The sequence below is a fragment of the Mesitornis unicolor genome, unplaced genomic scaffold, assembly GCF_000695765.1.
Source record: "Mesitornis unicolor isolate BGI_N332 unplaced genomic scaffold, ASM69576v1 scaffold9967, whole genome shotgun sequence".
Lineage (NCBI taxonomy): Eukaryota > Metazoa > Chordata > Aves > Mesitornithiformes > Mesitornithidae > Mesitornis > Mesitornis unicolor.
Window position 1 is genome coordinate 22,269 of NW_010195773.1, and position 17,390 is coordinate 39,658.

Here is a 17,390-nt window from a genome sequence, read left to right on the forward strand (position 1 = left end):
TTCCTTATTAGGCTAACTTAGAATCACAGAATGATTTGGGTTGGAAGGGACCTTCAAGATCATCCAGTCCAACCCCCCTGCCATGGAGAAACTGGATTTTTTAAAAATTATTCTTTCACTGACATTAACCATTGTGCTTTTATGCCCTACTTACCTCGCGTGACTGTAAATGGGACTGCAGTTGGTCTGCCAGCCCCGTAATGCTATAGACCATTTCAAACCCATTAAAGTCTAATGGATATCTAGTGACTGCAAGTGTGCTGTGTGACAATTAGAATATTTAATCTGGGCAATAAAAAGAAGTTAATAAAATCACCTTAGAACTTGAAAATATGATTGAATGTAATGCACTGTTTTTTCTTCAGGTGTTTGAACAATAAGGGTTTTTAAAACAAAATCTGTCATTTTTTAAAGGCCAAGGAACATGCAGAAATATGTCTTCTTTCTCTATTTTGTTAATATATTTTGCTGTATATTTAGCAAGCTAGAGAATTTTTTCCTCCTCACATTATAATGAACTACTTCAAAACTGATAGCTACTGGAGTCATGTGCTTAACTATAGGTTTCATTCCATATATAGAGCAAGAACTTCACTGAAGGTACAGAACGCCAGTGGCATGAATATTTAATAGTTGCACTTTTAAAGTTTTTTCATCCTTCTTTTTGTCTCTCTGGGATTGCCAGTCCCATCTGTCTGGCCTCTAAACCTGTATACAGGTGTCTAAATTTAAAAAAAATAATAGGTGCAGTTTCAGAATTTTAATATGAAACTGTGGAATGCTAACATTATTGGTTAACTGAAAAGTAAATAGAACAATTTGTTACCTCTTGGGTTTCTGGTGGTGTGCAGTGTATTATATTTCAGTTCAATGCGAGAGGTACAGTGGAGAGCTACAGACCAGACATACACTGGTATAAACAGGCAGAGCTTCATTGACTTCAATCATATCAGACCAGTTGGTTGATATTAGCTATGGCTGTGGCCTACATCTTCATCACGAATCACAAAATTCATACATTAGCTATAGTTGTCATGTGTAGAAGCTATTATTTAGGTTAATTGAATTAATTAAAATAAATATTTATGTTTTAAGCAAAACAGTTTCTGTTCTAATAAGATAACAGACCCATTTTATGCATCCTTTTCTTTGCTGGATTTTCTTCCCTACAGATAATGATCTTTCAGTCTCTGTTCCATAAATATGCATGTCATGTTCAGGTTTCTATTTAATACATGCATGAGTAAGTAGTGCGGAATATGATTAACTTCATTAACGATACATAATGAAGAATACTATTTTAACTATTTTAGGACAGACACTCACCTGGCTAACGTTACTTGTTTGAATAACCTTCTTCATCCTAATGGGATTGCACACAGGGGTAAAGTTACTCAGATACGTATGTGTAGGTTCAGTCTTTTATTATGTAGCAACCTTTAGAGCTTTTACTATCTGGCAAGCAATCATTTATATCCTTTTTAAAAAATATTTATGGCTTCTTTGACTAATTGCTTCTTACATGACTTAGAGTCTTTTGCATTGGTACCATTTGTTAAAACACATCCAGAAGCAGGCAGAGCAGAATAATTTTTCAACTTTTTAGTGTCATTTTTATAGACAAATAACACTTGTAAATGATGGATAATCGCTAGCAGAATGCTGTGTTGTATAAAATGAGCATGAATTATATTTACTGGGAGATAGAAGGTTAACTTGTCTGTGAACTAATTGAGGAGCCTCATGGTATATGCAAAGTGATGCATGCACGTTATAAACATGACTTGAACTAGCTAAAAGGGGGATTTAGGTTAATTTACTGTTTCATTTATTTTTTGTGTGCTACCTGGTGTTTTCTCAAACAAATAAACCCTAAAAGCCCTAATGAATCCTAATGAGCCTGTAGAAAGTTCAGAAGGAGAGACCAAACAGGTGTGTTTAATACGATGAGATATGAACCTGTCACAATCTTTTGAGGGGTGGATCTTGTGCTCCTTCAAGTCCAGGGCAGACTTGTTCACTTCCACTTGCAGTTTTGACCTGAACATTTGTTTCTTGTCTTGTAAAATACTGCTTACTTGGCCAGTATTTGAAAAGTAATTACATTTTTTGTGTGTTCTGCAATTCATAGTTTACACTTACGCTGTATTTTATGGCAGAAATCAAAATAACTGCCTTTCCTTTACCCAAGTAATATATGCAGTTGCATATTACAAACATGTGCAACTGAATAACTTTGTTATAGGAAAGTGTTTGACAGATGCCAGTTAACGTCAAGGGATACAAATGCTCAGTGCCAAGCGATGGCAGGATATACAAATCAATCTGGTTACAAAAAATTTTTCTGCATAAACAGTGCAAGGCAGTGACCTAGGAGAACCCTATGCAAGTATTTAACTTGATGCACAAGAAGAGTGCCAGTAATTTAAATGGAATTATTCAAGTATTTTAAATGTGTGTGCATATGTGTTCATGAAATGGAGGCTACATATAGTTAAATCTGAGTTTGGGCTTGCAGGTTCAATAGAGACCTCTGTAGATGTTCATTCACTCACCCTAAAACTGCAAGTATTGTGATCACTTTCTTTCTTATTAGAGGGGCTGGATCCCATTTGTTAGTGCTACTTTACACTTTGCGGGTCATTGCTGCAAAGTGAAGGTACTCAACCTTTGGTCTGTCCAATGATTAGAGACCCTTCAACTCCTTTTTTTTTCACAGCCTGTTCCTTGGCAAGCTGTTAACCTACCTCATTACATTGACTTTTTCAGGTATGAGAATGGAGAAAGCTGTAGACCGTCAGAACAGTATAGATGATCTGAACTATGGCTTCTGTCTCAAGGGTGGTCAGTGTCTCCTCTGTGATGTGATCAAACATGCCTCCAGCATAAGCCAAAATAAAGGCATCATTCTTGTGTGACAACCATATGCCAACTCCTGTAATGGGCTGAGCTTTCTTGCACTGGAGCACATGTAGTCCCGAAAATGTAGCAGGTGTAACCCATTGTGTGATGGGAAGAGCCATGTGCTGGTTGTACTTGGTGAGAGAGGAGCAGCAGAGAGTCTTCCTGTGCCCGCCCCAGCTGCTGGACCAGGCACCACTTCTATAAACTCAGTTGTCACAAGTCCTTCCTCAGGGACTCTGTGTGCCCTCTGAAGCCCAGCTCAAACAGAGAGTTTCGAATGACCTCAGGTCTTTAATTCCTGTTCCCAGAGACTTTTCCAGTACTTTGGTAGGGCTAGCTCGCCCTTGTGGGTCATTGTAAATACTTAATACTGTATTTACACATCCTGTCTTTAATTTTTGCAATGGTTTCAATTTAACTTTTAAATAAATATTTAGGGTGGGGATAGAAATTAAACAGTTGAGCTCTTGCCAGCGTTCATTTTTTTGTCCTTTTTCAAAGACACTCATGAGACTCAGATGTACAACTCTGGATAATATCCTTCCAGTTATGGCATCTGGCTTCTTGGCAGCCTCTTTGGGAAGTTGGCAGGCTTGGTGTTGCCTTTAGATCCAAAACTAGTGCTCTGGTAATTTTTTTAAGATGCTTTCTCCTTCTGCTTGTCATTTTTGCTTTCTTTACCTTTGATTCAGAGGAATTCATGCATTATTAATCGTTTGAGTTCACGGTGCTTGCCCAGTTTTCCATGCTAGCCAAAATCCTATGGTAAAAAGAGGTTTGATAATAGTTTTTAAATGGGCACATATAGCTATCTTAAAGTGGCCTCCAACTGTGCAAGATTTTGGGTGGGTTTGGTTTTTTTTCTGAGTGAATCAGAAATAAAGGTAATCTTAACTCCACTGGACTGTTTTGCTTCAGTAGATTCTTTATCATTACAAGTAGCCCTCAGATCTGTGTTTTTGAAGTGTTAGCTCTTCAGTATACAATGTAATAGTTTTAGCAAAAAATAATTTGTGTAGGAAATATTTGATAACAGCCAGATTCCACCCACCCCTTTTTTTATTGCCATTTCTTTTGGGTTTCAGGATTCCTATGGATTCTGTGTATATCTTTCAGTCTCTTGTAACACCCAGTTTTCTGCATTTTTTTCCCTGTCATGCATGAGGCACAGCTGCGTATGTGTGAGTTTGTGTCTGTGTGTGTGTATGGAGCAGCATTGCCTCGAGGTAGCTCATGAGCCCGTGGAGAGGAGCATGTTTGTGCAGACATGCACGCTGTGGGATGCTACAGAGAGCACAAAGTCGGTGTGGTCTCTGTGCATTGCATATATTCAAGGAATCAGTGTCTTTGTTTTATATTCATGCTCCCTTGCTGCTCTTTGATGTGCACCCTTGGCCCAGGTGGTAAAATTACCTGGTGGTTGTGGGCTAAAAGTAATCAGAAAGCTCTGGTCTGAGCTAGAATTGCAAACATTGAGGAAAATATCAGGCTTTTCTATGGTGTTTTGTGTCAAAATACATTGTGGTGGAGCAAAAAAAATTTGTTCAGAAAAGCAGTATCATTGCTCTTCGTTAATTGTTGCACTCAAGAAACCCCTTTTGGGGGATCCATATTGAAGAAGCCTAGAAAGAGCCAGCCCACGGATACAAGAAAGTATATGTCAGAGGGAAAATATTAGAGTGAATCAATATATTTCTCTTATAAACAAAGGTTTTTCTGAAGTCTGCTTAATTTAACACCTACAGGCGCCTTTTTAAAAGGCACATACCTGCTTTGCATGCATGTATCCTAGCACTTAGGAACTCAGATTCATTACAACTGTATGTACCGTACAAGTGCATGCATTTCTGACTTCAGCAAAATAATGCAACCAGCATTATTTCAGTTCTAAGTTATCATACCTCTTCCTTGCTGTTGAGAGTAGTCTTATTACAGAGGCAGTAACAATGTACTGCATTCAATTTTTCCTGACAATGTCCCAGCAAGGATAAATAAGTCCACCTCATCACTTTCTTCTTTGGACAAAAACTCAAAAACCAACATTGTAGTTATCCAAGTTTTCTGAAAGCAGATATATTCCAAACTAAGACACTTGAAGGAAGGCCAGAAGTTGCTTGTGTATGGGCTTGATTATGTTACAAAACACTGATTTCTCCATTTTAATTATTGACTTTATAATAAGTCACTGTTCAGAAATTTTGACTAATTACATTCATTTTTACTTCCCATTTCTTTTAATTAGTTATGACTCAGGCTTGATTTGTTATCTTACACTTCATTATTAGAGATAGTTGGCTATTAGAAATTGGTGGTGCACTTTGTATAACCTCCCTGTCCCTGTGCCCCGCATGTAAATAAAAGAGAATGTGCCATTAGTGAAAGGTCAGCGATGGTGTCCATTAAGTCAGTCTTCGTTATCACTGACCACGCAGTGTGGATAAAGACAACATCAGACCAAGGGAGACACCGAACACGTGAAGCCAGTCTGCGAACCTTAAAACATGTTAAATCCATATGTCAACATGCTTGGTCTGGTCTCAAGTGATCTTATATCAGTACAGTTGATCCCTTTTCCTCTTGGAGGAAGGATAAGAGGAAGGATAAGATGTCATAATATGTTCATCTGACTTGGAACTGACTTCGTTCCCTCACTTGATTTGCCTTGACTTTCTTGAGAACCCCTGTGAAGACAAATCTTCAATTGCAGCAGTATTTCTCTCCTCTTAACCTACAAAATAATTGCCTCAGCTGAGATATGTCTCTGTTAGCTTTTTTAAAATGCTGACTTTTTAATAGCAGCTTTTCCTGAATTACATCAGGCTTTCTATTTATACACTGTTTTCTTTTCTGCGTTGCAGTGGATTAGGAGGAGGTAGGTCTGTAATTTTTGGCCACACAAGATACTGGCTTAATTTTTATTAGAAGTTTAGATTTTCATCATTCTTGTTACGCTCTGTATGTTAAAGAGAATTTTAAGTAGGACTGAATTCCCTCTGTGGCGGAAGGTATAAAATGTGGCCCAAGCAGTCCAAAGTCTGATGATCTAAATTCATGTATTTGATCATTATAGGTGGCATTACTGATACGCAGAGCTGTATTGTTCCACAGGCAACACTTGCCCTTGTTTGGGAAGCAATAGCCCTGTCGTAGCCACTTTGCCACCGTCAGCTGCACTCTTTGCATGTCACACAGCTGCTCTGCCCATGCCGTGACAGTGAGGTAGTGTAAATGCATTAACCTCGGTGGCTGAATTAGGCAGGGTGCCTTGCGATGTAGAACTCATTGGGGTTTCCCCTGGCTTGTAAGATTTTATTTTCAGTTTTATTCTTCAGAGTACTGAATTTTGTTGTAAGTACTGAAATAATGTTAACTGAAAGCAACAGCATGTCGTACTACCTGCCAATATAATTTGCGTGGATTAGGAGCAGCAACTACCAATTAGAAACATAACTCTCTCTCTTATTTTTTTTTAATCCTCACTTCAGGTTTAAAACATAATACTAGGCATGAGCTTCAGGGGAGTAATTTGAAAAGAATTTTTACGTCTTCTTTTTAATCCATGAAAGTGGCTAGATAATAAAACTTTCACTGGAAAAACTGCTCAAAGAGTCGTATTTGTAAAGGATAAAGAATTAACTTTTTGTTCCCAGGAAGTTTAAATTGAACTTGTCTTTCAAATTTACAAAGCACTGTGTAATACATAAAACTAGTTCTAGATATCAGTGGATGAGTATCGGTAGGAGTTCCACATTGTGTGGATAACTGAATGAACTGAGTGCTTATCTTGTATTGATTCTGAGTTTATGAATGCTGAAGATGGTTCTCCATGTCACTGGTTTAAAATCTTTGATTCAAACAGTTGGGCTGGTTGTTTAAATGAAATGTCTTTCTGGTAATCTGCAATTACTGAATAAGCATTAGCAAAAATGGGAGAAAGCAGTGAGGTCACATAGAAAGTGATACCCAGTCACCATATGTATTTATTAGTGTCACCTATGAAATTTATGAGGCAAAGTGGTGCTGAAAGAATTTGCTGTCTTTCTAAGCAATGCTCATTTGAGGAATTGCCTAAGATAAATGGGTCTGGCTAATTGAATCATACACTTTCATAGTGCGCTACATCTAAAACTAGACTAGGAAATAAATATAATTAAAGTAAACATGCCTTTCTAATTAGTAATTGTTTCTGCTGTTTTAAGCAAATTTCAGTGGCACAAAGTAGCTGTTCTAGTGTAATCCTAATAATGGTGGCTGTAATAACAGGTGTAAATTAACACAATGGAAAACATTTACAGTGTAACATTCTAAATTAAAAATGACATTAACAAGTCTGATTTTTAAAAAGCTGTATAATTAACATTTATTCAACCCCTGACAAATTAGTGCAATACAAATACTAGATGATTTTATTTAGAGCTTATAACATTTTTCATGCTTTATTTTTGTTAAACAGTAAATGGAGCAAACGTGGTTCATTTTTCCAAGAGCATGTCACGTAAGGGCATTGACAAAGGAAAGGCAAAGAAAAAGAGAAAGCAAAGATATTTACCCAAAGGCATTCTTTCTGTAAGTGATGTGCAGGAATTGCTTGAATACTTAACAATATCACCACAGTCAGTGTTCCTGGTTATGTATACTCAAAAATAAAACATTGTGAATGGTTTAAGTTTGGAGGAATGCAAGTACAAACAGAATAATTTCTGTTGTGCAGTAAAATACTTTGATTCCCCCAAGTGCATCCTCAAAAAACATAATGCACTGCTAAGTGCTTAGCATTGATGTTTGTCTCTGCAAATAAATATTGTCAACAGTATTTTCTTTTTATGATGGCACCAAATAGAATGCCATGAGCAGGTAAGCAAAAATAGCCAAACCACTACAAAAAAAGTTTACCTTAATATGTGATAAAAGATGCCATAATTTCCATATTCTAGAAAATGTCTCATCAGATCAAAAAATAGAAGGAAAATAGTGTATCTGCACCATACAGACAATTTGTTTTCCTCTCTTGATTTTTTTCTAAACCTGTAAGAATAAAAGACTGTTCTCAGACATGGGCAAAGGTAATTGTAATTTTTTTCAGCTTGCCTATCAAAAGGAAATCAGTGTTGTTTAATTTATTATTTTTTTTGTAAAATGCCTTCTGATGTGTCATAAATTGCGTAATTTGCCTCATGGTTGCAAATCCTGAGAGAAAGTGAAAGTATGGTCCTTTCTACAGTGTGCAGTGAACTTAAGCTCCAGGACTCAGCTTCTGAGGCGGTGAGCTTCTTGCCAGCTGTGGTGTTCAGCCACATATCCTGGATGTGCCCAAAGTCCATGCTGATGGGAATCTTCCTGAGTCGGCTCTGAATCACTGGTGCTTAGTGTCTGGCTTTATATACCTACAGTTGGGCAAAATTACCATCTTATTCCATTCTTATGAGGAATAAATGAAAACACCACCCTTGACTTGAATAGAGTTAGCCATTCACATCACCTGAAGATGTTAGGAGTTGGAGTTTGGTGACTGAGGGAGCAGTTGTGACGTTTGATCACAAAATCATATTTTCCCTTGCTCACCCCTTGCCTTTTCTGTTGTTTTAAAGAGGACTGAGATCTTTTCTGCATCACAAAAGAGGTTTGAGGGATCAAAAGTAAATTTCTACTAGAAAATATAAGCTGCCATGAGTAGCACCCCTTCTGGAATTTTTAGCGTCAGATACTGGTTCAAGTTCTTGATCACCAGGGCAAGATATTTTAGAAAAGGGCTATTGGTTTTTGCATGCCCTGCCTGTCTCTGTAGCAGCTAAGCATCGATCATTTGGAGATGAAGGAAAACAGGTTCCTGCTCTCACATCTTACAGATCAGCTTCTGAATTGAATGACTGAAGACAGGAAAATTTCTCTGTCCTTTAGCCCATATATTCAAAAAATCACAACCAAAAAATTATTCCAAATGCTGGGCTGCATAGAGCCTTTAATTCCATCTCTTGGCTTTAAGCACACCTAGACCAGCCTGACAGATAAGTCTAAACTTCATAGCACATATGAGTCCGTCAGGACTGTGGAGCAGCTGCACAGAGACTTCCATAGGTCCTTAGCCCAGAAGTAAACTGTGTTTGATGTATGTTCGTCCCAGAAAAGTTTCTTCATTGCTGGGGAGAACGAGTCTTTGGTAAGTGCTGACAGGCAGCTACTTACAGAGGAGAGGCATCCCATACAGCAATGCAAGGAGGCTCATCTGAAAGGAGGGGAGGGAGCTGTTCAGTGCATGAAGATTTCCTATTCTTGTGTTGTGTATTAAACCTGGCTGAGAAGGAACAAACCTAACAGTAACTGTATGCTGGTGGCGACAGGGTCACGGGGAGGATTGACCAACCTGTTCTGAAATAAAGAAGCCATGAAGGAGGCTGTGGAGTAGATAGCCAGACTCTTCCAGCCCTTCCTTTGAAAGCTAGGTAGCATTTCTAAAATCATATCTAAATCTCCTGTGCTGCAAATTAAGTTACGTGACCCAGCAGACAGAGAACACAATTCATCATTGTCTGCTCTGCCACACATTTTTATAGGTGGGAAGATCATTATCATGTGTCTCTCAGTCTTCTCTTTTTTCTAAACCAGACAAACTCAATTCGTCCTTTTTTCGTACCTCACTCCTTTATCCATCTGTCTCTTCTCTTCTGTGCTAAACTACCCCTTTCCTACAGTAGAGCTCCCCGGGCCAGTCTGTCCCTTTTCTCAGTGCCCAGCTGTGGGTCAGTTTGAGATATTTGTTATCAAAAAGTTTGTTATCAAAAATATGTGGGCAAAAGGAATTGAGTGAAAGGAAGACCTGGAGGATAGGAGATGTTTTGTGTGCTTGGGTTGCCAAAATGGGACCCAAATAAGACCATGAATCATTCAGATGGTTCTTCTGCTGCAGGATACTTTCTGGGTCATACCAGGTTCAGGGAACCTACTGCCTCATACCTCCTCCCAAAGACCAGTCTAGTTTTTACATGGCTGTTGTACTTTAGCTGCAAGTTCTGCATGGCTTTGAAGCTGTGTCACAGAGAGACTGCTCCTCCTTGCAAGCTTTTGTGACAATGGGCATGAAAGAGGCTATGTAATATGATGGTTTCCACACTGGAAGTGGGAGGCTGTTAAATCTACAAAGTGCTTTCCAAGAATCAGCTGATGTTTGAGGGTTGCACATTTTCACAAGCATTCAGGCAAAGTAGATTCATTAAGGGAAATAAAGTTCTGGAATTTCTGTTTTGTTTAATTTGGCCCCAGGGGAGATGCACAGAGCAGTTTGTTTTTCTGTTTTGTGTATATAGAATGAGATGTGTCATAAGATGATAAACCTGGGCTTTTAAATTGTTAGAGAACAGATTAATTTGAAACGGATAAGGTTAAATAATATTATCTTCAGCTTGATACTTACGTCTACCCAATTAGTCAATTCCTTTTCATTTAGTGCATTATCCTTTTCATGGTTTCTTTCCTGAGTTTCTAATAAAGTTTTATTTTTCTTTCTTATGGTGTGTCATTAGTATCAAATTAGGTAGGCTAAGTATTCCTGCATCTGGAACAGCAATATGTTCTTCAGTATTACGTAAAAACTCAGAAATCTTTGACAAACCTTTGTAATTGAGATACCAAGATACTATTTTGGTTCACAGCAAAGTAGAACAGAGGTATTCCAGTTATTTCACAGTTTTCCAAGAAACAGTTCCAAATTTAAAATGGAACAAAATCAGTGAGCTTATTTACTTTTACTTGTATTAAAAAACCCAAATGGAATATCTTTACATAAGTCTTTTGCTTTTCATTACCTAGAAGGAAATAATTCTCTGCCGTTTCCTTTGTTATGGAGAAGCTGTTATCAGAGTTTCTTCTTAGGAAAGTTTTAAGGAAGGCTAAATGTAGTAGCAGTTTTCTGCTTAACATGGCATGCCAGCAACAAAATATTCTCCTGCTAATAACAGCTTCTGTTTATTTTTTTGCACTGGGATATCCCAGTTACCAAGTGTGAATTATACTGTCCTTTGTTTGGATTCAAATAAAAATCAAGTTCATCAGCAGTGGTCTAGTTTCATGCTCCCTCCCACTCTCATCCATGTCATTTTTTCCCCATAGTGGGCCCATCCAGCAGGGTTGGGAGGGGATATCAAGCTGGTTTTTTGCCTTTCTGTTCAGTGCTATTTCAGGTTTCTGCCAGCACGTAACACTGATGGAGTAACAGCACCCTTCACTTGTGTTACAGCCCACTCCAGGAACACCATCTCTCTGATGTGCAGAGAGGTGTTGCAAAAAAATGCACTATTAGACCTACCAGAGTCATCCCATGTCTTTAAAATGTTGAACACTTTCCATAAGCTTCAAGTGTTACTTCTTAAGAAGAATTCAGGCACTGCGGGGGTTTTGGTTGTCATCACTTTTAAGACTAGAGAGCCTGAGAGTATGTGAGCAGCTAAATCCAAACTGCATGGTTAGCATTCTCATAAGGGCTGGATTTTTAGCAGTGTGAACATGAGTTTCTGTGAACTTTGTGGCAGAGCTTGCCTTGTCTTCCAAATCCTACCCATTCCAATCCTGTCCCATCCCCAGATGACTGTGGGATCATAGGGTGATAATCTGCCAATGCAAAGATGCAGGATGGGTTCCTCCTGTATGGATTATTTTTTCCATCGCAGAAGGTCTTCTATCTTAAGCATCACTGTTTTGCTGGTTTATCTGAAGTGGAAAATCAGGGGAATTTCCTTCAGCCTTGTTCCACACACTCCCTGCTTCCATTTTTTAAAAAAACCAACATTTGTTTTGGCTCCTTTTGGTTATAAAAAGGGGAAAATGAAATTCTGGCATTTTTATGCACAACCTGCCAGAGAAGGATTTTAGTCCTCCTGAGTTGTTCCCATGAAACCAGCTTCAGTGGGCTTTCTGAGAGGACACACAAATTTGATGCTCTTGAACACTGGAGTGTGAGAAGGTGAAACTGAAGTCCAGTACTTTGAAACATTTTTTTAAAATTGCAGAAAGATATGACACAGAGATTCTAAGCTGCCTACCATAATAAAAGGAGATCTTTGCTATGAAATATTCAAATAGAAATGTTGTAGACATCCTCTATACCCCTGCTTTTAGAATAATACATACAATTTAGATCCCGCCTCATGCTTTTACAATGATATATAGAATTTAGATGCCTCTTACCGCTTTCAGAATGAAACACTGAATAATTTTACACCTTACACTACAGAGGTAAATGATATCCTTATGATTTACTGTGACACCAATATGCATTTATGAACTCAGACTTCAAACAAAGTATACTATAAAAATAAAACATTTTTTCTCATAAGCTTTTGTTGTTGCTGAAGCTAAAATATGCTGAGAAAAAGTAGTGAGGGAGAGGTAGCTGTTAGAGGGTGAGAGGACGATGTATCCAACTTCATCCGGTCACTCTCTGCCCCACTTTGGGCAGTACCAGACTGATCCCCTCCACTGGGCAGCATCTGCCACTCTGGCACCGTCCCTGCATGGGCATCCCTGGAGTGGCTTCTGCATCTATCACAACCATTAAAGCTTCTGGGTAATCTTTTGTCATTTCTATGTAATTTCTTGTAGATTCAGAAATATTTAAAGAAATTTTAACCTACTTGAAAGTGAGGCACTCGAACAGTCATGCTGTTTCTGCGAGTTAGAATACAGGAGCTTATTTGCCCCTTTATTATGTTTAGGGTTTTGTATTCCAGACATGTTACATTTTGGTTTGGATTTGTGGTATGAGCATGTCACCACCACTCTTCTTAAGCAGAAGCAGAGTGTCCAGAGAGGCCAAACCAAACAAAACCCAAATGGATTAGTTTGTTTTAAATGTTTGGTTTTTGTTTTTTTATAATGAGAGGTAAAATACCTCACTTATCATTGCATGTCACTTAGGAAAGGGAGAACCTAGGTGCTTCTCTGGGTGCTCTGAAGGTGGGCAGCAAGAGTTATGATACAGCTGCCTTTGTAGTCAGAATGATTTGGGACTGGCATGTGTAAGAAGCTTACATGAATTACACCAGTTGCAGAGCATAAAGGCTTTAAGTTTTTCATCATTTTAACATGTATGCATTTTTATTCACATGTGAACGTAAATTGCTCTTTTAAGCATGGGTATTGCTGGCTTTGGCTAACTTCTCTTCCTGATTTTGACTGTGTATCTCTTGAGGCTACCGGTCAAAATATGAGAGAGCCACACAGGGCAAACAGGATATAATGAGAACTAGACAAAAAGTTATATGGTTTCTGTGTGCTGTGCACTTTTCTCTTGCAGGTCCCAAGGATATGTGGTGGTAATATTAATTGGTCAAGCATAAACCTCAGGTCCAGTTTATATTCTCTGTTTTCGGAAAGAAAAGCTGGGAAGAAATTTGCATTTTGCTGTAGCTTAAATGTACGCAATATCTTTTTAGAGAAACTAGCTAGCTGTGTGGTACAATGCAATACGTTTGGCTAGTGTTAGTTTCTTGTGAAAGGAGAATGAAACAGTTTTTCACTCTTCGTAGCTTAAAGTTATATATAAACCCCAACTTTCTTAAGTTCTTGAACACAGACTTCTTATTGTTCTGTGAAAGCAAGCTGTCTGCATTGGCGCTGCATAGATAGATTTAGATTTAGATTTACATATCTATAGATGTATGTAAATATACGTATATATATCTCATTCAATTTTCTATTGTTTTACCGCAGTTGTGCAGAATGAAGATGGAACCTCATAATTCCCCATAACAAGATTTTATGCTTATAGACTCTGATACCAACAAACTATTGCTAAAAACAGTCACAATTTCTTCATATAGTGAACTACATTTCAGATGTTCATATAAGCAAAAGCACAGATTTTAGTGGATTTATTATTTGGGCATTAACAGTGGATGATTCTTTTTTTTATATCTGTACAGTTGGCATAGGGTTTAACTGCTTTGGTTGTTGCTTTATCTACATTTATGTGCATTTATTAACATCATCCAAATTTATTTTTATCATGTAGACATGCTAACATACATCTGTTTAAAACTTAGTTCAGCCTTACCTGTATCTAGTGATGATTCCTCTGTAATATATAAAATGCTATAATAAGGTCTCCATCTATGTATAAAATATGAAAGATAAATTAAAGCAAGGTATCTCAAAACATATCGATTCTATTTCTCCAGAAACCAAACTCAGTGACTGTCTGCTGAAGGTCCCAAGAAGTGATTTTCTGCGAATACATAAAATCTGATGACTTATGCACTGACTTGTTAATATTTTTTTTTTCACACTAGGGCTGTTGTCTGGTTTCCATAATGCTGTAAATCATGATTAACCACATAAAAAAGATTGTCACCCAAGATCCATTTTAAGCCAAGTGAAACATAATACAATATAAAATTTACATCATTTTCTTGATTAACCCTGATGAACCTTCAGTCATTATCCATTATAGTAAGAGTAAATTGGAAATGTTGCTTTGTTAATAAAACATGCATAGACGTTTTCATGAGTCATAGATTTGACGATTACTAACAGCTGACACATTCATAATGAAATACTGTACTTTGGCTTTCCGTGCAAGTACAATAGTGCATAAGGCTGCTCTCTGGTGTCCTGTACTTCAGGGCTGTATTTTAGTGCCTTGTGGGCATCAGATAATTTTGAATGTTGAGCTAAAATCAAGTGCACAGAATATAAATACAGGCAAGAGTTTTGCATTTAGATAGCTTTACACTGAGGTGCTGAATTTCTGTGTGTCTTTCATTCATGTTTCTTAGGGGGTCTTGGCAGCGCCAAAAGCATTTAACAATTTGAATTAAAACTGCTGGTCTCTATCATCCACAGAAGTCTGTAAAGCTTTGCTCCTTTTGCCGCAGCGCCAGGAATGTTTTCTAATAGACGCTTCTGTTACCTCTGAGGTGGCAAAGTGCTCTTAGATCCGGCCTTAATGGTTCATTACAGTCTTTGCTTTTGCTGCTTTAAGTCAAGTTGCACCAGGGTGAATTGTGTGATAACATTTTTCTACCAGTTATGCAGCTTTCCATTTTTGTGTCCTATGTGGTGTATACAGTGTACTTCTCAGTCCTGCAATTAGCTGTGGGTAGATGGATCGCTGTTCAGAGCCCCATGGAAAGAATAGGCTATTTAAGTTGCTAGAGAAAAATGGGAGCAAAGAGGTGGGGTTTTTTTTTCTGAAAGAGACCTTTTTTCAAGAAAAATATCATAGAGGCAAAACATATTTTTTCACAATTTTCAGGATACTTGTTTTCATTTTTTTACTGCTGAAACTAGCATGAAGATCTCCATTGACTGAAATCCAGTTTTCAGCAAATACATCAATAAGCAGCTTAAAAAACATTTTGAATGAAGGATTAAAAACTTGCTGCAAAATGTCAAATAGACTTTTAAAAGGCTGGATTTCTTTCATTACATTTGAAATGTTCAGAACCTTCCTAGAAATCATGCAATGATAGAAGTAAATTCAGTTTATTGCAACATTCAGTCTGTAAACTCTTCAGGATATGCATCAGGACTATATGAATAATTTTCCTATGTGTACACATCCTCTACAGAGATGAGCTGGATGGTTGATTGAAAAACCCAGTATAATTTTTGACTAATTATGACTATAAGGAGCCTAAAGAAGAAGTTTCAAGGGAAAAAACCACACAGGTTTGGCAGATGATAACTTGAACAGTTTGCCATGCAGAAGGATGCCACGGAAAGCAGAAATCATTGTGGAGGAAAACAGACAAGTGGGGCGTTGTGTCTGACATCTCTGGCAGGGAAGCCATGTAAGAAGAAACTGGATCAGATAGAGGCATCACCAAGTTAGGTAAGGCCTTGTGTAGCAGCCCAGGGAATTGAGCAGTGTTAGGTTAGGCAGGAAAAAAGATTCCTTACTGATCCCTTCAGCCGCTGTATTTTTGACTTAAAATACAAAAGTTACATTAACAAGGTCAAATGAAAGGGCTTCACTGTGCTTTGTCTGGTTTGTGCTCTTCAGTCTTGGTATTTTTTATTTTCTCTCCACCTGGAAAATATGGATGAGGATACAAAAGGAATACTTTCCCGTATCTCATCTGCAGTATCTGTTTCTCAACAGCTAAGATCTCAATTTAATTTCTGGAGGTTTTAAATATAATTTTGGATTGTGGAGAAAAAGAAGCACCCACTTCAGATGTAAAATTATTAACAGTGGTGAATTTGTAACTTGTGAATATACTGTCAAACAATATATTGTTAGAGCAGAGCAAAAGTCAAAGTAATAGTAATGTTCTGTTTGTAGCTTGGCTCAGCATCATTATTAGATCTTCATCTATCTTAGGTATTTTTGCTAGAAGTTTTAGGGTTATAAAAAAAGAGCACCAGCACTTAATAGCAAAAATGAAATAGTAAGGCATTGAATATAGGATTGCCCATTAATATTGAGTGGTGAATTTTTTAATATCTATGTATACTGTAGGTATGGACTGGTAGTTTTTTATAGTGTGAAGAAGTTATTTTCCCTGAAACTAAAAAAAATAAAATAAGTTAGAATTATTTTTCAATTTCTCCCACTGGGCAAAAATTCACCGAGGGAAGAAAATGCAGGGCTGGAAGAGGTGCTCTTGTACAAGCAGACGTTGAACTAAATAGGAATTTTTTTTAATGTTCCTCTGTTGTGATGTTTACTGCTCTGACCCAACAACCTAGATCCCAGTCTCAACTTCAGTCCTGGGTTTTCTCAGTATTTCAATATATATTTAAAATTCAGTCAGGTTGCATGCAAAGCACTTGCATTTTGTGAATGTCAAATGTGAGTACCTATAGGTTAATAACTGCACCTGCAAGTCTTTCCTTGGTTCCTTCCAGTTGCCCATGAGCCCTCAGAAGACCTCCCCTGAACACTCAGGCGCCAATTTGGCAGATATGAGATGTATATATGCATTCATTTGGTAGTCGTGATATATCTGCCCCCGAAAATAGAGCTCCCAGTTTCAGACATGGAATTTCCTGGTGGATAATTAAAGCAATCTCACACCTTCCAGCCCACACCTGCCACCGTGCGAGCGGCCGGCCCAGCACCGCTCCCCCTGATCATATTCGTGTTTGGGCGGTAGTGTTTCATGGCTAATACAAATCATAAACAGGCTGTAAAAGCTGAAGCGTCAATGAATCCTAGCTTTAAAATTGCTGGAAGCTAAAGTTTTAAAACTGATACTGCAAAGTGAAAAATGAAATTTAACCAGGCATTTTGGTGAGGGAAAAATAATTTATTGGACGTAAGATGAAAAGCTGTGAGAGTAAACATCAATCTCATCTTAGACACATGTCATTGATTGATGTTTGCTCTGTGCTGCTGCCTGGAGGTAAACTCTTTGAAATAGCAAAGTAGGTACTTTATCTGTCTGTGGATAGGAGCACAGTTTTTTAAGTTACTGCTTTTTTGAGACCCTGCTACATCTTTATGTTCAATCAAAGTGAAAACAGTAAATCAGAGTAATTGCTTTACCCCA